This window comes from Hibiscus syriacus, unplaced genomic scaffold, assembly GCF_006381635.1.
Source record: "Hibiscus syriacus cultivar Baekdansim isolate YM2019G1 unplaced genomic scaffold, ASM638163v2 tig00111427_pilon, whole genome shotgun sequence".
NCBI classification, from domain to species: domain Eukaryota; kingdom Viridiplantae; phylum Streptophyta; class Magnoliopsida; order Malvales; family Malvaceae; genus Hibiscus; species Hibiscus syriacus.
The window spans coordinates 4,155,150-4,177,884 of record NW_024063088.1 but is presented as its reverse complement, the minus strand read 5'-3'; the positions used below and the strand labels follow the sequence as shown (position 1 = coordinate 4,177,884).

The following is a 22,735-nucleotide window of genomic DNA, read 5'->3' as shown; positions in this document are numbered from 1 at the left end:
AAGAACTTCTAGGTATTTTAAGATAGATCTTTTCTTAGATATTAAAAAATAAATACATATCAAAATATGTTTATTTTTCTTAAAAGTAATTTATAAAATTAAATTTATAAATAGGATTTTTATTTAATAAACAAATAGAATAAATAAATAAATATTATATAAATATATTTATATAACTTAATAATAATAATAAAATAATCATGAAGATAATAATTTAAACATATATTAAACGTAATAATAAAATAAAATAATAATAATTAAAATGAAAGAAATTAAAAGTAATAATATTAAAAACTAATGGATCATATTCATAAATATATGAACTTAAAAATGTAAAAATAATAAAACTTATGGTTAAAATTAAGATTATATAAAATTTAATGATCAAATTATAAAATATAAATATTTAAGAGACATGGTTAGAATTATCATAAAATATAAATACTAGTAGTGTAATTAACCATTATTTATTTAATCGGTGATTAAAATAGAAATATTAAAATTATTAGGGACTAAATGTGATATTTATCCTAAATATATTATTTAATACTAGTAAGGATTAAAACATAATAAAATAAAATTCGAAGACTGAATTAGAACATTCAGAAGTTAGTTTCAGTGACTAAAATGAATAATTACAAAACTCGGATGGCTACGGAAAGGGTTTAGCCATATATGTAAATTACGCATATACCCCTTCCCAAAACGACGTCGTTCGGGAAGGGATATATATACCCCTTCATAGCTGGCCCGAAGGGCCAGCAACCTCATTCTTCTCTTCTTCTTCTTCTCTCAAAAACGAGAGAAGAAGAAACTCTCTTCCTTCTCTCTTAATTTCCCTCACCGGAGGGAACACGGTCTCCGACCGACAGCCGCACTCTGGCTCCGAACATCGCCGCCGGCCACCGTCAACGGTGGCCGGAAATTTTTTAAAATACCCTAGGATATAAATCTCACCGTTCTAAGGCCGAATCCGGCATCTATTCTCCCTAAAAGTCCCTGGAATTTCCTAGATCTAAGAAAATACCTTTGGTATTTTCGGTACTTCGGCGATGTTTGGTGTTCTCCGGTGGTTCTGCTTCCTCGGTAAGGGTTTCTCCTCTCTTTTCTCTCGATTTTTTTTCTGGTTGCTTCGTTGTTGTTGACTGGGATGTTTGGTATATTTTTTTGCTCTTGTTTCTGTTTTTCTCCGGTTCTTCCTTTTTTTCGTTTTGCAGGATCCAGTGGCTTTTATAGCCACCACGGAGCCATGCTCGGACCGGTCCAGAGGGGGAAGTTCGGTGAGTCATCGAGCTATGTGGTGACTCACCCCATAGTCGCGACGTGTGGGGGGGCAGCTGGCTTCTGGAGGCTTCTGGCGAGGCGGCGGCTTCGTGGCTGTAGCGGGTTCGAGCATCTGGCAGCTGACCGTCGGCAATGGTCTCTGGCAGCTGGAGAGGCGGCTGCGGCACTAGGGTTAGAAACCCTAGCTGAAACCCTAAATGTTTTAGGGTTTTTGGTTGGTCTGGGCCGGTTCTGTTTTGTTTGTAACTGGGCCGGTCCAGTTTTCATTGGGCCTGTTTGTAAATAATAATTATTTAATAATAATATAATATATATATATAATAATAATAATATTTAATAATAATAATAATAATTTTAATAATAATTTAAGTAAAATGAAAAATTGGTGTTTACAGCTACCCCTCTTTGCTCATTCTTGTTTTAACAAGAATAGAGCAAAGAAGAAAAAACAATAATTTTTCATTTGACTTCTTTTGAGTAAAACTGAAATGTTGAAAACATCATTCCAGAGGTCTTAAAAACATCATGCACTGCAGGACTTACAGATGACCCTAAGGTTTTGAAAACATCAAAAAGCTCCTGAAGGCTTTTTGGAAACATCATGCACTGCATGACTTACAGATGACCCTAAGGTTTTGAAAAAATCAAAAAGCTCCCTAAGGCTTTTTGGAAACATCATGCACTGCAGGACTTACTGATGACCCTAAGGCTTTGAAAACATCAAAAAGCTCCCGAAGGCTTTTTGGAAACATCATGCACTGCAGGACTTACAGATGACCCTAAGGCTTTGAAAACATCAAAAATCTCCCGAAGGCTTTTTGGAAACATCATGCACTGCAGGACTTACAGATGATCCTAAGGCTTTGAAAACATCAAAAAGCTCCCGAAGGCTTTTTGGAAACATCATGCACTGCAGGACTTACAGATGTGGGAAATAGTTTACTAAGTAAGAAACTATGAAAATCGTTTTCTTACTTTTCAACAATTTCATTTTTAGAAAAGATTGAATGAGAAACTATGAAAATCGTTTTCTCATTATTTTTCAAAATAACATGTTGATTGGGTAACATGCCCCAATCTCAAGATAAGGTTGTTAGAAATAGTTTACTAAGTAAAAAAACTAAGAAAATCGTTTTCTTACTTTTCAACAATTTCATTTTAGAAAAGATAAAATGAGAAACTATGAAAATCGTTTTCTCATTCTGTTTTTTGAAATAACATGTTGATTGGGTAACATGACCCAATCTGAAGATAATGCTCATTTTTGTGGATTGCGTCCATATCTTCTTCAGATGTTTGCATGATTCATGTATTTTTGGTTTTGAATACCTTCTTTGTGTAAGGTATTTTTTAACATGAATCTTTTTGTTCTTCCGAAGATCTGTAAAACTTTATGTTTGAATGCACTCAGATGTATCAATGTAATGCATTGTCTATTGTGTAAATGATATTCTTATGAATGCATGAATGTTGATGCAATCTTCATTTGACTTCAAAGTGGTGAACTTGGTCTTCCTTCACTTCATCATTTATTGTCAGGGTTATCTCTGGATATCAGTGTAGAAACTTATGCTATCAGACTTGCATTTCTGAAGAACCATCTGATCAACTTGTATCTTGGCGTCTTCTTAACTTCATTTAAGTCTCAGAAGAAATGTTTCATTTGTGGAACTCTTGCTGTAGTCAAAATTTTGACCCTGATACCCCATTTTGTCTTGAATAAAACCAACTTTCTTTGCTTGGAGTTGTGCAGAAATCCGATAAAGCTTTCATCTTTGAAAAGAGAATCTGTCATCTTTAAAAAAGGGAATCTATCATCTTTGAAGAGTGTAGATGTAGATATGCCTGACTCAGCAAGAATTAATTAGGAGAGTAGAATCAGTTCTAATTTGACTCTTGAAACATATCACAAAGAGGATTTATCTCAATTCCTTTCATGTCTCCATATTTAATTGGTTCTCGAACAAAGCAACTTGAACCATATCATGTTGAGACGATTAACCATAACCTGTCGTTTAACTAGTTTCTTGTGGTTAAAATTCCAGCTCTCCATCTGCGGAAAGAAATCTTCATCATATCTCATCTTATCTTGGGGTTGAAGAAGACAAAATTCATCTTGGGTCAATAAATGAAAACCATAGAATAATAACATTGGTTCAACACCATAATCACTGGTTCGTAAAACATTTGACAACACATTCATCATCTCATGTGGCTTCTGCTTGGATTGCTGGTCAAGAAAACTCTTTGCACAGTGTTTAAAGCTTTTGTATGATGTCACAAGACCATTTGAGAACAAAACTCCATGGGGATTCAAGTGTGATGTTGGTATGACCAAAAAGTTGGTCAAATTCACAAGATATGCTAGTGTTGAATTGAATAGGAGACACTAACTGATCTTGATATCATCTCGGGCAAAGGAAAATGTGATACTGATCATGCTTTCTTTCATAATGAGCATTGTAGAAAGTAGAAACATATCCGCTATAGAATCCATGTACAGAAAGAGGTTCATGGAATTATTGCTGCTGGGGATAAAATGCACATGATAAAACCCAATAGATGGAAAATCAGTTCATCTTGGTTGGCAATGATGACCCCAGTAACAACGGGAATAACAGTAATGTAAGTGAGTCGAGTCTCCATTCCAATGTCATCAAGCAAGTAAAAACTGATGTGAAAAACAGCTTCATAACCCCAACAGTATGGTTGAAACTAACTGTCAGGAACCTCAAAGAAATATTTTCAATTATCACTGACACACAAAAGGCCAAATTCAAAGCTGAGATCTAAAGGAACTGAACCCTGGATCGAGTAGTTTTCCTGGGGACTATCTTTATCCCTGTTGGGTAGATATTTGTTCAACAACAGGACCCTGATGTAAGTGTTTGATGAATGAAGCAATTATGTATAGCCAGCTCAACTGTCACTGTTTTATTATTTTCATTCTTTATATCTTTCTGTCTCATTGGAAATATCTGATCAAGTCAATGATTTTTAACACATGATGATGTGGGCCTTCAGCATGCCCCAACATTTGCTGATATGATCGTTCAAAAATGCATCAACAATCCTAATTCTGATTGAAATGGGCTTTCAGCATGCCCCAATATTTGCTTCTTGTTAATCTGAGCCTTCAAAATGCCCCACATGGATCTGTCTGAAGGAACCTTTAAAATGCTCCAACATTTGCTGATACAGATGTTAAAAGTGTGTTCAACATTACTTCTTGTTGAGATGAGCCTCCAAGAATGCCCTAATATTCTATTTCTAGTTGAAATGGGCCCTCAAGATGTCCATCTAGATCTGTCTGATTCACTCTCAATGTCTGTTTGACTGAAATGTCATGATCCCCACAAGGTCCAATTTTGACAATGAACTGTTGTAGGTACTTGTGGCTTTATTCATGCTCCAGATCTGTTTATCTTGAATACTCTCATTCTGGTGTTGCTGAACAGTAGTGTTGTCAAGTAACTGGAGAAATTCTCTTCATGTTGTCACAAACTTAAGAAGTACTCAATCATTCTGACAGAAACGTCTGAGATATGTATCTTCTGAATGAGGTGACCATTTTCTGTATCTGGTGGGATTTAGTCAAACAGAGCAGTATAAATTGCTTGGTAATCCGTTCCAGGCTGACACAGTGGCTTATCATCTTTCAGTGAAGGCTATTTCTAGAATATACTTTTCTGTAGAAGAGAAACCAATTTGTGTGAACAGTAATCTGATGCAATAGTAAGACTACATATACAGTGGTACAGGCTCATCAAAAATCCACACCCATGCAACATGTTGATTCTGATAACTACTCATCTGATTATGAAGCGATCTTTCAGGATGATTTCACAAATATTGATAGTTCTTTATGATACCGAGGAAATTCTGAATTCTGATTCTGATGAAGAGAATAAATTGTTATACTTGACGAAAATGGGGTACTCATAGGCTGAGGCTTCAATAACCATGGAGAGATGTGGTTCAGATTCATCAATTGCAGAATTGATAGATTTTATATGTGCTGATCAAATGGCTAAAGCTACTGACGCACTTCTTATGGTAGAAGATAGGAAACCATTATGCAATGACCCCAATTACAGGAAAAAGTGAAACTTGGGCTATGATTTTTGAAAAGGAAGAAGCAGAGGAAGCTTGAAAAGAAACTTCTTAATGAAGACGATCATGCAGTTTATCTTTCAATTCCAATGATTGGTTCTGGGATTCCTACCGAACCAGATCAGATAACTCAAAGAACACTTCCAGAAGATGCTATTGGGGCTTCTTATTTCTACTATGAACAAATTCATCTTTTAAATCCAATGATTGGTTTTAGGGTTCATACCAAATCAGATCAGATAACTCAAAGAACACTTCCAGAAGATGCTATTGGGTCTTCTTATTTCTACTATTAACAAATTCATCTTTCAAATCCAATGATTGGTTTTGGGGTTCATACCAAACCAGATCAGATAACTCAAAGAACACTTCCAGAAGATGCTATTGGGGCTCCTTATTTCTACTACGAGAACGTGGCACTTGCTCTAGTTGGTTTGGACTGAAATATCACAGTACTTATTCGATGTAGAGCTAGAATTTGTAGATTCGAAGCATTTTCATACTGCTACATTGAAAATGGGCTATATTCATAATCTGCCATTTGAGAACAGATTTTCTCTTATCTTATTTTCTCCACGCACTATACATGATATTTTTCCATTGAAAAAGAAATGATGGCCTTCCTGGGATCTAAGAACAAAGTTGAACTGTTTACAAACATGTACAGGAAGTGCCAAATTGACAGAAAGGATTTGTAAGGCTCTTGAAGCTTATGACGATAAGCCACTTTCGAGTGTCTAGAAGTATGTTCTTGATGAGTGCTGAAAATGGAATCTGGTATGGGTTGGAAGGAATAAAGTTACTCCACTTGAACCTGATGAGGTGGAAATACTTCTAGGTTTCCCTAAAAACCATACACGAGGAGGTGCTAGAGATATGTTCTCCGGTGATATTCATATCCTGTCTTTTTTCTGAGATCCAGTGATGCAGAGGTCGCCTTCTATTGTCTTGGCATATCTTTGAAAACAGATGTGCAAGAACTGAATGATGATCGGTTGGAGAAATTGATGAGTAGATTTGGTAGATTCGACCTTGTTGTCAGTGGAAATAAACATCATCAGGATGGACTAGAAGATTTTTGTTGGTGCATTTTCTTGCAATAACTGTTACGACAACTACCTCTTCTGCTGCTCCAATATATCCCACTCTTTTCAAATCATGGAACAGTTTAGTTAACAGTAAAACTGGTCGTCTTCAACTTTTGGAATCCTGTAACCAATTTTACCCTATATAAAAGGCCTATAAGGGTAGATTCTGTTCCAATGTCTTATTCTGTGCCATAAGTCCTCAAATTCGAATTCAGCAATCTTCTGAAGGACATAATGGATATAATCTTGTCAAGGAAATTGATCAACATGGAAAAGGCAGCAATGTTTTATCAAGACTTGAGCCAGAATCATGATATAACCAGAGTGCAGGTAGTGAATTGTTTATGGCTCTATGATGTAATCATCTAGAGAACATGAATTGATGGTTGGGGAAAATAATCTGTATGGTGATGCTTATCGCCCTAAACGATAATCTTTCTTGATGACCTCAAATAATGTCATAGGGGAGTGTCACAAGTTCAATTCTCCAGACTTTCTGGCTTCTTGGACCAATTGCCTTAAAAAATGTGAAGTGCTTCATTATTCTGGCCTCGTTCATTCTTTTTCTACAACAGAGGTAGAATAAGCAACAATTGCTTCAAGGACCTTCCTCATTTGAGACTGTCCTGTTTGAAAATGTTTTTTCTCCTTTCTTTATGAAAGAATTTCGCAAAGTATTACCCCTTTCAGGTTCACAATATAATCGAATCATAAACAATGAGTTTAATGAATATCAAATAAATCAACTACACTTTTAAATCATTCAAAAATCATAGTCCTATGGCAAGTGTCAAAATTATTTGACTGATTTGAGGTATAGGTTGATTTTGGTAAAGTAGGTTCTTTCAAGTTGGTTCAGTATGTCGCTTCGGGCTTCCACTAACTTGAATAAATGGTTGTTATGCTCATCTTGTAGAGATGCTTCTCGTTTCCAGAATCTCAGAATCTTTGAGATGTGTGGTGCTTCATTAAGAGCTTAAGATCGTCTCTTATATCATTGTTGCACCATTCAATATTCGAGCCGCCTTTTCAGGTTTTTAACACGAATCCTCTTTTGGTTTCAAGATGTTATTTAAAAATTTATATCTTGAACCCTCATTTTATCATTTTTTTTATATCATGCATTAAAGATTTTAAAAACCAATTTTTGCAAATAAAAATCAATCTCAAGAGGCGGAATGAAATCTGAAGATATTCTTTTTAGATGCCTTCAATCTTGCTTTGCTTGACTTGGATCTGCTTTGTTGGGGATTTTTCCATCATCTGGATCCCTCTAGACTGCCAAATTTTGGATTCATTTCCATTTTCTCCTATCTTCAGCATTTCTTTCTCTTCTTGTTTGTACTTGATCAACCTTGTAATTTGAGGCTCAATAAGTCATCCATCTTGATTCAATTTTCCTTTTTTTTTCTTTTTTCCTTTTTTTTCCTTTTTTTGCTTTTTGTTTTTTCCTTTTTTTTGCTGAATTTTTCTTTCTTCTTTCTTTACTGGATGAGTATAATACTTCAATTGCTTTGAGCACCTCCTTTTCCTTTTGCATTTTGGAGATTTTCCATTATTCTTAATTGGATTGATCTTCAAGTACTCTGTATTTGACATACCTTGTAGTTCAAAACTTTCTTGACTTCATGGAAACTTGTCTTCGTAATAAAACTGTATTGACAATCTTTATTCTTGTGGGTAAATATCCTTCACTTTACCCCCCAATGTGGAGGGTGATCCTTGGTTAGGGTTGAATCAGAAGAAAAATCATTCAGGCTCAAGTGGGGACAAAAAAGGATATATATATATATATATATTAAAGGATAAATGATGTTCTTCATCTCATACACAGAAACCTTTGTAAAAAGAGATATCTCCAGGGGCATGAATATTCAAGATTAATTTTACTTACATGAAAAATGTAATTAATGCATGATATATTTATTTCAATCAATCCCTTTCCCCTTCTTCTTTGAGTATGTCCTAATCACTCGAAATTATCATCAATAAGTTGGTCCATGATGCCTCATCTCGTCTCTTCTTGAAGTAAAATTCACGGATAATTGAAAGTTTGGTTCTTTTGAGGTCTTTTGGTTTATGATGGTTTTGTGTTTGGAAGGATAAATGTGTGACTCTTAAAGTCATGTATATGGTGGAAGGTAATATCATCAATCAACTCTATCCGATAAGGTAAACATCTAGAGTTGATGTCTCAAAAACATGTAGAGACACTTCTTCAGAGTCTTTGTAGTGTCAGGATTTGGCTTTGGTAAGGGTCGAGTAATTGGCATTGGATGAGATATGGAAGATATAATTTTACCACTTGCCAATAGATCTATAACTCTTTGAAAAATTAAAAGAATATTTAATCTACTCGACACTCAATAATCTCAAGATTAAAACTTGATTCCTTGCTTATAACCACATATTTATTTATTACACAAAAGGCGAAGAAAGGAACAAAAAACATATTCAAACAGGATACTGAAAGTAGAAAGGTACTACATTGGTAGATATCAACTTCCACTTGTTTATGCATCATGCTTCATTACTTCTCTAATGTTGGGTATGTAAGGATCAGGGTCATTGTCTTCATTTGCCCCCCATTTCTTGATCATTTCTTGTGTCAAAACCCCTTTGTCAACAAGCATCTCAATTTCTTTTAACAGTGGCCTACAATTGCCTGTAGAATGCCCCTTTACCCCCAAGTGGAAATTACAAACATTATGTTGATCATAGCTATGAGCAGAAGGGTTTGATGTCACTTTAGTTGGTCTTGGTGTGATGTATTGACCTTTAACCAAATGAGGATACAAGTCTGAAATGGAAGTTTGGAACACTTCCAAAGTTTTTCTTGATCGCATGACTTTCTTTGGTCGATTCGAGAGTTACTTGCTCTTTTTCTTTTGCAATTGCGAGGACTCTGGATGCGACACTCATTCACATGATCAGCTTTTGCTTTTTGATCCGTTGGGCTCCTGGATGTGACTTTTGAGTTTTCTTCATTGATTATATTCTCAATTAAATCTCCACTTGTCACAAGATTCTCGAATTCCTTTGTCGGATTTGCCTGCATTAACTCGAAGAAAGGCGATGGAAGGGAATCACGAAACATACGTGATATTTCTTCTTCTAATATGGGAGGTTGAACTTGTGTTGCCACTCCTCTCCATCTTAAGGCATATTCATGAAATATTTCATTAGTTTTCTTCTTTACTCTTCGAAGATCCATACGTGTTGGAGCTAAGCCTTTAACATACTGATATTGTCCTAAAAATGCATCAGCTATATCTACCCATCTCTTGATCTGTTCTTGGGTCAACTGATTGTACCAGACTACTGTTGGGCCAGCATTACTATCATGGAAAGAGTGAATTAATAGATCATCAGAACTCAAATATCCTTCCATTTTTCTGCAAAACATTCTCAAATGGATTAAGGGACAACTGGTGCCATCATATTTCTCAAAATCAGGCATTTTGAATTCATGGGGAATAATCAAGTGTGGAACCAAACTGAGTTCTCTTGCTTCTAGTTCTTTGTGGGAAGTATCAACACATTTCATATTTTTGATTGTTTCATCCATCCTCTTAAATCTTTCCTCATATTGTGAATAATGAACGAGGCTATTCTTTGGGTTCAAGTGGGATGCCCCAGAGTATATCCTTCTTGACTCTTCATTCTGATAGCATGGTTGCTCTTTAGCAGTTATCTTTTCTTTATCAGATGCCACACACTGAATAATTTGATTTGATCCATCTGGTACTGAATCTAATGTTTCTTTCCTTATATCCTGAGGTAACCCTGTTAATTGTTCTAGCCACTGATCTTGTAGCCCCTCATAAGATTGCTCCATTGTTTTCATGATGATGGTAAAGTAAAATGAATGAATGATCTTGGTTTTACTGTTACAAAACCTTTCATTAATTATTAACATGTTTTTATAATTAATGTATATAACAATACTAAAAAAATGTAATGTAAATGCGAAAATGCATAAATGCAAAAATAAGAATGCAAACTGTGTAATGCAAAGATGTAAAAAGTAAGAATACAAAATGGAAATGCACAGATACAAAATATAAATGCATGTATGAAAAGGTGTTACTCAAGAGTGATCATCTTAGATCAGATTTCATTGAACACCAATTTTTCATTTTACTTAAATTATTATTATTATTATTATTAAATATTATTATATATATATATATATATTATATTATTATTAAATAATTATTATTTACAAACAGGCCCAATGAAAACTGGACCGACCCAGTTACAAACAAAACAGAACCGGCCCAGACCAACCAGAAACCCTAAAACATTTAGGGTTTCTAACCCTAGCGTCGCAGCCGCCTCTCCAGCTGCCAGAGACCATTGCCGACGGTCAGCTGCCAGATGCTCGAACCCGCTACAGCCACGAAGCCGCCGCCTCGCCAGAAGCCTCCAAAAGCCAGCTGCCCCCCCATACGTCGCGGCTATGGGGTGAGTCACCACATAGCTCGGTGACTCACCGAACTTCCCCCTCTGGACCGGTCCGAGCATGGCTCCGTGGTGGCTATAAAAGCCACCGGATCCTGCAAAACGAAAAAAAGGAATAACCGGAGAAAAACATAAACAAGAGCAAATAAATATACCAAACATCCCAGTCAACAACAACGAAGCAACCAGAAAAAAAATCGAGAGAAAAGAGAGGAGAAACCCTTACTGAGGAAGTAGAACCACCGGAGAACACCAAACATCGCCGAAGTACCGAAAATACCGAAGGTATTTTCTTAGATCTAGGAAATTCCAGGGACTTTTGGGGAGAATAGATGTCGGATTCGGCCATAGAACGGTGAGATTTATATCCTAGGGTATTTTAAAAAATTTTCAGCCACCGTTGACGGTGGCCGGCGGCGGTGTTCGGCGCCGGAGTGCGGCTGCCGGTCGGAGACCGTGTTCCCTCCGGTGAGGGAAATTAAGAGAGAAGGAAGAGAGTTTCTTATTCTCTCGTTTTTTAGAGAAGAAGAAGAAGAGAAGAATGAGGCTGCTGGCCCTTCGGGCCAGCTATGAAGGGGTATATATATCCCTTCCCAAACGACGTCGTTTTGGGAAGGGGTATATGCGTAATTTACATGTATGGCTAAACCCTTTCCGTAGCCATCCGAGTTTTGTAATTATTCATTTTAGTCACTGAAACTAACTTCTGAATGTTCTAATTCAGTCTTCGAATTTTATTTTATTATGTTTTAATCCTTACCAATATTAAATAATATATTTAGGATAAATATCACATTTAGTCCTTTTCTGATATTCTTAAATAAATAAATGTCCTATTTTTATAAATCATATATTAATATATTTTAATTATTTTTAGATAAATGTTTTATTAACATTTATTTATTTATTAATATTAAGAAAAGAGCTGTCTTAAAGCAACTAGAAGCTCTTTTCTGATATTTCTAAGTAAATAAATATCTTATTTATAAAAATAAAGGTATATATTAATATATTTTCTTAAAATTATAGTAATAAATTTAAATTAAATAGAATTATAAATTAAATATATCTTTGAATTTTTTCTAATAATAGAGACAATTTATAATTAAAAAGTACCAATTTTGGGCGTTGTAGGGGTGCTAATCATTCCCAAAACGTAACCGACCACGAATCCCTTTTTATTATTAAAAAGAATGAATTTTTGGTTAAAACGCAGATCAATTTATCTTTTAATCGATGTTTTCTTAAAAACTCTTTTAAAAGATGATTTTTAGGTATTCGACCTACCTAACCCAAAAGGCCGATGGCGACTCCCAAAATATTTTTTTAAAAAAATCAAAATCATTAATTTATTCATATCATTTTTCCCGCCAAGAAAAAATTCGTGCCCGGGCGAAAACCGGTTACGACAGCTTGGCGACTCCGCTGGGGGCCGTCAAACTTTAAAATCAATTATAAATTGTCTCTATCAGTTAGAAATTAAAAATTCATATATTTTTAATTCTTTTCTTTCAAATATTTTATTACTTATTATTTTTATACTTTTTATTTTATTTATTTATTTTATTCAGGTATTTTTTATTTTATTTGTCTGTTAGAGGTTTGAAGATTTCTCACACACAACACTTGCATTGAATAACATAAAGCTCTATAATTAAGCTTGTCCCTTTTAAGTGGGAGTGAAAGCGATGTCTTCGTGAGAATTTATTCTCTGTGTCAGACCTAGAAAGTAACTTTCGGGGTTCATATGCTTTATGTCTTCGTGAGAATTTATTCTCCGTGTCAGGCATAGAGAAATGTGTTCCCTCGAATTGAACTCGGTCTGCTTAAGTCTGTAGTGGACTATGATTGAGGGTTGGCAGCCCAAGGGGGCATCAACAAGGACAATTCGAGTACCTTTACTCCTAGAACTAAAACTCTGCATATAATAAACCCTAGAAATTCACCTGATCTAAGACAATATTGAACCTCTGTTCATAGGTGTACACAAAGGAGAAATAAGCTCTAGACTTTAATTTATTTCCTTTTCTTTTTCCTGAATAAATGCATGCGAACTAGAAATCATGCGGTTAGGTTAATTTTTTCAAACAAAGCATAGAACTAGAAAGAATGAGGTTAAGATTTATACCTTGATATATAGATTTTTTTTCCATTTAGTTGGTACTAACTATTTTATTTTTTCTTATTTTTTCATGCATGTTACATTGCTCTAATCTGTTCACATTGATTTCTTTTGTTTACATTGCATGATCATGGCATAACCAAAAGATGTTTACTTGAAAGACTGTTCATCATATTGGAAAGAAATCGTAAATGGACAAAAAGTTCTATGATTAAACAAAATATGATGCGGCCAAGAAAAGATATCCTGAGGGAACTCTAAAGATAGAGAAGAGCTATGCACCCAAAGATCGTATGCCCATTGAAGAGCAAAAGGAGATACGAGAAATAAGAGAGCAGATGTCCAAGATGATGTATAGAATATCTATTTTGGCCAAAAGAGAAGAGATTCCTGCACAGAAAGAGAGAAAGCTAAATGAACATAATCATGCAATTTCAGATATGCAAGGGACTTCTGATCCTAACCAACTTGAGAAATTACAGACAGTCATTATTCGTATTCACAAATCGTCTGGAGATACCAAAGAAATGGTGACCACTGTAAAAGCTCCAAGAGATGAGAAGAAATCATGTAATCAGAAATCATCAAAGTTTGGTCTGCTCCCGACGTCTAAGACTCAGGTTCAATCCAAGACAAAAGGTGGTTCTCATCTTGATACTATCCCCATATCATATAAAGAGTTATATGAGAAGCTACTTGAAGCACGATAAGTGGATCCATATTATATAAAACCGTTCCAACCTCCGTATCTGAATTGGTATAACATCAACGTTTATTGTAAATATCATGCCGGAGCTCAAGGACATACCATTGAGAATTGTCTTGCCTTCAAACGTCGAGTCCAAAGTCTTTTGGATCAGGGAATCTTGCAGTTTATGATAAATGATCAACCTAGTTTGGTAATTGAAGATCCTACCAGATCAACACCAAATGTATTCAAAGGTAATAGCATCAGTAGGGACGTCCAGAAGGAAGAAGATTTGCTGAGATTCGAAGCCCAAATATGTCATTTGAAGGATCAAAACAAGGAATTGAGCACCAAAATGAAAAACATGCATGAAGATTTCCAAAAGATCAATCAAGCCTTTCCAAATGCTGGCATAGGAAATACCCTAGAAGAGTGGATCACAGGGGTCACCAAGCTGAAAAAGAACTGTAACATATATGAGGGTCAAGCCATGAAGTTTTATCATAATTCACGAGTTGCAGAAGAAAGACGCAATGCATCTATCAGAGAATTGAAAAGATGTCAAGTCGAAAATCAAGTGTTGAATAGTGCTATGACCAACATGGAAGCATCATATCTGATCCATTAGCATGAGATTGATACTGAATTAGAAGCCACTATAGACAAGAATAAGACATTGAAGAAATGTTTAGATGATTATGGAGATCTTGTACGAGAACTTTTTGAACACAAAGATTCTCTCACAAGAAAAAATGAACAACATTGTTTACAACTTCGAGAATTGACACAAAGGATGAAGGAAAAAGACAATGTCATGAATGAAGCTGCTGTTCAAGCAAACAATGTGACTCATAAGCTGGTGAACTTAGCTGGTTTCACAAGAGAATTAAAGCAGATGGATAACTCCACACCTGAGTATGAGTGGAAGTTAGTTTGGCTTTTAAGTGAAATAGAGAAATTAAGAGTAAAAGCTATTCCCTACATGTAAAAGTTTTGTTTGATGTACCGAAACTTTTGTGTTCAATGAAATATGTTCTAAGATGATCACTCTTGAGTAACACCTTTTCATACATGCATTTATATTTTGTATATGTGCATTTCCATTTCGTATTCTTACTTTTTACATCTTTGCATTACACAGTTTGCATTCTTATTTTTGCATTTATGCATTTTCGCATTTACATTACATTTTTTTAGTATTGTTATATACATTAATTATAAAAACATGTTAATAATTAATGAAAGGTTTTGTAACAGTAAAACCAAGGTCATTCATTCATTTTACTTTACCATCATCATGAAAACAATGGAGCAATGTTATGAGGGACTACAAGATCAGTGGCTAGAACAATTGACAGGGTTACCTCAGGATATAAGGAAAGAAACATTAGATTCAGTACCAGATGGATCAAATCAAATTATTCAGTGTGTGGCATCGAATAAAGAAAAGATAACTGCTAAAGAGCAACCATGCTATAAGAATGAAGAGTCAAGAAGGATATACTCTGGGGCATCCCACTTGAACCCAAAGAATAGCCTCGTTCATTATTCACAATATGAGGAAAGATTTAAGAGGATGGATGAAGCAATCAAAAATATGAAATGTGTTGATACTTCCCACAAAGAACTAGAAGCAAGAGAACTCAGTTTGGTTCCACACTTGATTGTTCCCCATGAATTCAAAATGCTTGATTTTGAGAAATATGATGGCACTAGTTGTCCCTTAATCCATTTGAGAATGTTTTACAGAAAAATGGAAGTATATTTGAGTTCTGATGATCTATTAATTCACTCTTTCCATGATAGTCTTGTTGGCCCAACAGTAGTCTGGTACAATCAGTTGACCCAAGAACATATCAAGAGATGGGTAGATCTAGCTGATGCATTTTTAGGACAATATCAATATGTTAAAGGCTTAGCTCCAACACGTATGGATCTTCGAAGAGTAAAGAAGAAAACTAATGAAAGATTTCAAGAATATGCCTTAAGATGAAGAGGAGTGGCAGCACAAGTTCAACCTCCCATATTAGAAGAAGAAATATCACGTATGTTTTGTGATTCCCTTCCATCGCCTTTCTTCGAGTTAATGCAGGCAAATCCGACAAAGGAACTTGAGAATCTTGTGACAAGTGGAGATTTAATTGAGAATATAATCAATGAAGAAAACTCAAAAGTCACATCCAGGAGCCCAACGGATCAAAAAGCAAAAGCTGATCATGTGAATGAGTGTCGCATCCAGAGTCCTCGCAATTGCAAAAGAAAAAGAGCAAGTAACTGTTCGAATTGACCAAAGAAAGTCATGCGATCAAGAAAAACTTTGGAAGTGTTCCAAACTTCCATTTCAGACTTGTATCCTCATTTGGTTAAAGGTCAATACATCACACCAAGACCAACTAAAGTGACATCAAACCCTTCTGCTCATAGATATGATCAACATAATGTTTGTAATTTCCACTTGGGGGTAAAGGGGCATTCTACAGGCAATTGTAAGCCACTGTTAAAAGAAATTGAGATGCTTGTTGACAAAGGGGTTTTAATACAAGAAATGATCAAGAAATGGGGGCAAATGAAGACAATGACCCTGATCCTTACATACCCAACATTAGAGAAGTAATGAAGCATAATGCATAAACAAGTGAAAGTTGATATCTACCACTGTAGTACCTTTCTACTTTCAGCATCCTGTTTGAATATGTTTTTTGTTCCTTTCTATGCCTTTTGTGCAATAAATAAATATGTGGTTATAAGCAAGGAATCAAGTTTTAATCTTGAGATTATTGAGTATCGAGTAGATTAAATATTCTTTTAATTTTTCAAAGAGTTATAGATCTATTGGAAAGTGGTAAAATTATATCTTCCATATCTCATCCAATGCCAATTACTCGACCCTTACCAAAGCCAAATCCTGACACTACAAAGACTCTGAAGAAGTGTCTCTACATGTTTTTGAGACATCAACTCTAGATGTTTACCTTATCGGATAGAGTTGATTGATGATATTACCTTCCACCATATACATGACTTTAAGAGTCACACATTTATCCTTCCAAACACAAAACCATCATAAACCAAAAGACCTCAAAAGAACCAAACTTTCAATTATCCGTGAATTTTACTTCAAGAAGAGACGAGATGATGCATCATGGACCAACTTATTGATGATAATTTCGAGTGATTAGAACATACTCAAAGAAAAAGGGGAAAGGGATTGATTGAAATAAATATATCATGCATTAATTACATTTTTCATGTAAGTAAAATTAATCTTGAATATTCATCCCCCTGGAGATACCTATTTTTACAAAGGTTTCTGTGTATGAGATGACGAACGGCATTTATCCTTTAATATATATATATATATCCTTTGTTGTCCCTACTTGAGCCTGAATGATTTTTCTTCTGATTCAACCCTAACCAAGGATCACCCTCCACATTGGGGGGTAAAGTGAAGGATATTTGCCCACAAGAATAAAGATTGTCAATACAGTTTTATTACGAAGACAAGTTTCCATGAAGACAAGAAAGTTTTGAACTACAAGGTATGTCAAATACAGAGTGCTTGAAGATCAATCCAATTAAGAATAATGGAAAATCTCCAAAATGCAAAAGGAAAAGGAGGTGCTCAAAGCAATTGAAGTATTATACTCATCCAGCAAAGAAAGAAGAAAGAAAAATTCAGCAAAAAAAAAGTGAAAAGGAAAAAGCAAAAAAAGGGAAAAAAAAGAAAAAAAAAAAGGAAAATTGAATCAAGATGGATGACTTATTGAGCCTCAAATTACAAGGTTGATCAAGTACAAACAAGAAGAGCAAGAAATGCTGAAGATAGGAGAAAATGAAAATGAATCCAATTTGGCAGTCTAGAGGGATCCAGATGATGGAAAAATCCCCAACAAAGCAGATCCAAGTCAAGCAAAGCAAGATTGAAGGCATCTAAAAAGAATATCTTCAGATTTCATTCCGCCTCTCAAGATTGATTTTTATTTGCAAAAATTGGTTTTTAAAATCTTTAATGCATGATATAAAAAATGATAAAAGGAGGGTTCAAGATATAAATTTTTAAATAACATCTTGAAACCAAAAGAGGATTCGTGTTGAAAACCTGAAAAGGCGGCTCGAATATTGAATGGTGCAACAATGATATAAGAGACGATCTTAAGCTCTTAATGAAGCACCACACATCTCAAAGATTCTGAGATTCTGGAAACGAGAAGCATCTCTACAAGATGAGCATAACAACCATTTCTTCAAGTTAGTGGAAGCCCGAAGCGAAATACTGAACCAACTTGAAAGAACCTACTTTACCAAAATCAACCTACACCTCAAATTAGTCAAATAATTTTGACACTTGCCATAGGACTATGATTTTTGAATGATTTAAAAGTGTAGTTGATTTATTTGATATTCATTAAACTCATTGTTTATGATTCGATTATATTGTGAACCTGAAAGGGGTAATACTTTGCAAAATTCTTTCATAAAGAAAGGAGAAAAAACATTTTCAAACAGAACATTCTCAAATGAGGAAGGTCCTTGAAGCAATTGTTGCTTATTCTACCTCTGTTGTAGAAAAAGAATAAACGATGCCAGAATAATGAAGCACTTCACATTTTTGAAGGCAATTGGTCCAATAAGCTAGAAAGTCTGGAGAATTGAACTTGTGACACTCCCCTATGACATTATTTGAGGTCATCAAGAAAGATTATCGTTTAGGGCGATAAGCATCACCATACAGATTATTTTCCCCAACCATCAATTCATGTTCTCTAGATGATTACATCATAGAGCCATAAACAAGTCACTACCTGCACTCTGGTTATATCATGATTCTGGCTCAAGTCTTGATACAACATTGCTGCCTTTTCCATGCTGATAAATTTCCTTGACAAGATTATATCCATTATGTCCTTCAGAAGATTGCTGAATTCAAATTTGAGGACTTATGGCACAGAATAAGACATTGGAACAGAATCTACCCTTATAGGCCTTTTATATAGGGTAAAATTGGTTACAGGATTCCAAAAGTTGAAGACGACCAGTTTTACTGTTAATAAACTGTTCCATGATTTGAAAAGAGTGGGATATATTGGAGCAGCAGAAGAGGTAGTTGTCGTAACAGTTATTGCAAGAAAATGCACCAACAAAAATCTTCTAGTCCATCCTGATGATGTTTATTTCTTCCAGTAAGATTGTTACGCTGGATGCCACTGACAACAAGGTCGAATCCACCAAATCTACTCATCAATTGCTCCAACCGATCATCATTCAGTTCTTGCACATCTGTTTTCAAAGATATGCCAAGACAATAGAAGGCGACCTCTGCATCACTGGATCACAGAAAAAAGACATGATATGAATATCACCGGAGAACATATCTCTAGCAGCTCCTCGTGTATGGTTTTTAGGGAAACCTAGAAGTATTTCCACCTCATCAGGTTCAAGTGGAGTAATTTTATTCCTTCCAACCCATACCAGATTCCATTTTCAGCACTCATCAAGAACATACTTATAGACACTCGAAGGTGGCTTATCGTCATAAGCTTCAAGAGCCTTACAAATCCTTTCTGTCAATTTGGCACTTCCTGTACATGTTTGTAAACAGTTCAACTTTGTTCTTGGATCCCAGGAAGGCCATCATTTCTTTGTCAATGGAAAAATATCATGTATAGTGCGTGGAGAAAACAAGATAAGAGAAAATCTGTTCTCAAATGGCAGATTATGAATATAGCCCCTTTTCAGTGTAGCAGTATGAAAATACTTCGAATCTACAAATTTTGGCTCTACATCGAATAAGTACTGTGATATTTCAGTCCAAACCAACTGGAGCAAGTGCCACGTTCTCGTAGTAGAAATAAGGAGCCCCAATAGCATCTTCTGCAAGTGTTCTTTGAGTTATCTGATCTAGTTTGGTATGAACCCCAAAACCAATCATTGGATTTGAAAGATAAATTTGTTCATAGTAGAAATAAGAAAACCCAATAGCATCTTCTGGAAGTGTTCTTTGAGTTATCTGATCTGATTTGGTATGAACCCCAAAACCAATCATTGGATTTGAAAGATGAATTTGTTCATAGTAGAAATAAGGAGCCCCAATAGCATCTTCTGGAAGTGTTCTTTGAGTTATCTGATCTGGTTCGGTAGGAATCCCAGAACCAATCATTGGAATTGAAAGATGAACTGCATGATCGTATTCATTAAGAAGTTTCTTTTCAAGCTTCCTATGCTTCTTCCTTTTCAAAAATCATAGCCCAAGTTTCACCTTTTCCTGTAATTGGGGTCATTGCATAATGGTTTCCTATCTTCTACCATAAGAAGTGCGTCAGTAGCTTTAGCCATTTGATCAGCACATATAAAATCTATCAATTCTATAATTTATGAATCTGAACCACATCTCTCCATGGTTATTGAAGCCTCAGCCTCTGAGTACCCCATTTTCGTCAAGTATAACAATTTATTCTCTTCATCAGAATCAGAATTCAGAATTTCCTCGGTATCAGAAAGAACTATCAATATTTGTGAAATCATCCTGAAAGATCGCTTCATAATCATATTAGTAGTTATCAGAATCAACATGTTGCATGGGTGTGGATTTTTGATGAGCCTGTACCACTGTATATGTAGTCTTACTATTGCATCAGATTACTGTTCACACAAATTGGTTTCTCTTCTACATAAAAGTATATTCTAGAAATAGCCTTCACTGAAAGATGATAAGCCACTGTGTCAGCCTGGAACGGATTACCAAGCAATTTATACTGCTCTGTTTGACTAAATCCTGCCAGATACAAAAAATGGTCACCTCATTCAGAAGATACATATCTCAGACATTTCTGTCAGAATGATTGAGTACTTCTTAAGTTTGTGACAACATAAAGAGAATTTCTCCAGTTACTTGACAACACTACTGTTCAGCAACACCAGAATGAGAGTATTCAAGATAAACAGATTTGGAGCACGAATAAAGCCACAAGTACCTACAACAGTTCATTATCAAAATTGGACCTTGTGGGGATCATGACATTTCAGTCAAATAGACATTGAGAGTGAATCAGACAGATCTAGAGGGACATCTTGAGGGCCCATTTCAACCAGAAATAGAATATTAGTGCATTCTTGGAGGCTCATCTCAACAAGAAGTAATGTTCAACACACTTTTAACATCTGTATCAGCAAATGTTGGAGCATTTTAAAGGTTCCTTCAGACAGATCCATGCGGGGCATTTTGAAGGCTCAGATTAACAAGAAGCAAATATAGGGGCATGCTGAAAGCCCATTTCAATCAGAATTAGGATTGTTGATGCATTTTTGAACGTTCGTATCAGCAAATGCTGGGGCATGCTGAAGGCCCACATCATCATGTGTTAAAAATCATTGACTTGATCAGATATTTCCAATGAGACAGAAAGATATGAAGAATGAAAATGATAAAACAGTGACAGTTGAGCTGACTATACATAATTGCTTCATTCATCAAACACTTACATCAGGGTCCTATTGTTGAACAAATATCTACCCAGCAGGGATAAAGATGGTCCCCAGGCAAACTACTCGATCCAGGGTTCAGTTCCTTAAGATCTCAGCTTTGAATTTGGCCTTTTGTGTGTTTGTGATAATTGAAAATATTTCTTTGAGGTTCTTGGCAGTTAGTTTTAACCATACTGTTGGGGTTATGAAGCTATTTTTCACATCAGTTTTTACTTGCTTGATGACATTGGAATGGAGACTCGACTCACTTACATTACTGTTATTCCCGTTGTTACTGGGGTCATCATTGCCAGCCAAGATGAACTGATTTTCCATCTATTGGGTTTTATCATGTGCATTTTATCCCCAGCAGCAATAATTAATTCCTCTTTGTGATATGTTTCAAGAGTCAAATTAGAACTGATTCTACTCTCCTAATTAATTCCTGCTGAGTCAGGCATATCTACATCTACACTCTTCAAAGATGATAGATTCCCTTTTTTAAAGATGACAGATTCTCTTTTCAAAGATGAAAGCTTTATCGGATTTCTGCACAACTCCAAGCAAAGAAAGTTGGTTTTATTCAAGACAAAATGGGGTATCAGGGTCAAAATTTTGACTACAGCAAGAGTTCCACAAATGAAACATTTCTTCTGAGACTTAAATGAAGTTAAGAAGATGCCAAGATACAAGTTGATCAGATGGTTCTTCAGAAATGCAAGTCTGATAGCATAAGTTTCTACACTGATATCCAGAGATAACCCTGACAATAAATGATGAAGTGAAGGAAGACCAAGTTCACCACTTTGAAGTCAAATGAAGATTGCATCAACATTCATGCATTCATAAGAATATCATTTACACAATAGACAATGCATTACATTGATACATCTGAGTGCATTCAAACATAAAGTTTTACAGATCTTCGGAAGAACAAGAAGATTCATGGTAAAAAAATACCTTACACAAAGAAGGTATTCAAAACCACAAATACAGGAATCATACAAACATCTGAAGAAGAGATGGACGCAATCCACAAAAATGAGCATTATCTTCAGATTGGGTCATGTTACCCAATCAACATGTTATTTCAAAAAACAGAATGAGAAAACGATTTTCATAGTTTCTCATTTTATCTTTTCTAAAATGAAATTGTTGAAAAGTAAGAAAACGATTTTCTTAGTTTTTTTACTTAGTAAACTATTTCTAACAGCCTTATCTTAAGATTGGGGCATGTTACCCAATCAACATGTTATTTTGAAAAATAATGAGAAAACGATTTCCATAGTTTCTCATTCAATCTTTTCTAAAAATGAAATTGTTGAAAAGTAAGAAAACGATTTTCATAGTTTCTTACTTAGTAAACTATTTCCCACATCTGTAAGTCCTGCAGTGCATGATGTTTCCAAAAAGCCTTCGGGAGTTTTTTTGATGTTTTCAAAGCCTTAGGGTCATCTGTAAGTCCTGCAGTGCATGATGTTTCCAAAAAGCCTTCGGGAGCTTTTTGATGTTTTC

At 35.2% G+C, this 22,735-nt stretch overlaps 1 protein-coding gene across 1 annotated transcript in view; it reads left to right on the top strand.

Moving 5' to 3' along the window:
* LOC120163106 (prostaglandin E synthase 2-like) overlaps positions 1–22,735 on the top strand; it is a 31,070-nt gene that overhangs the window by 1,402 nt on the left and 6,933 nt on the right. The window lies entirely within an intron of this gene.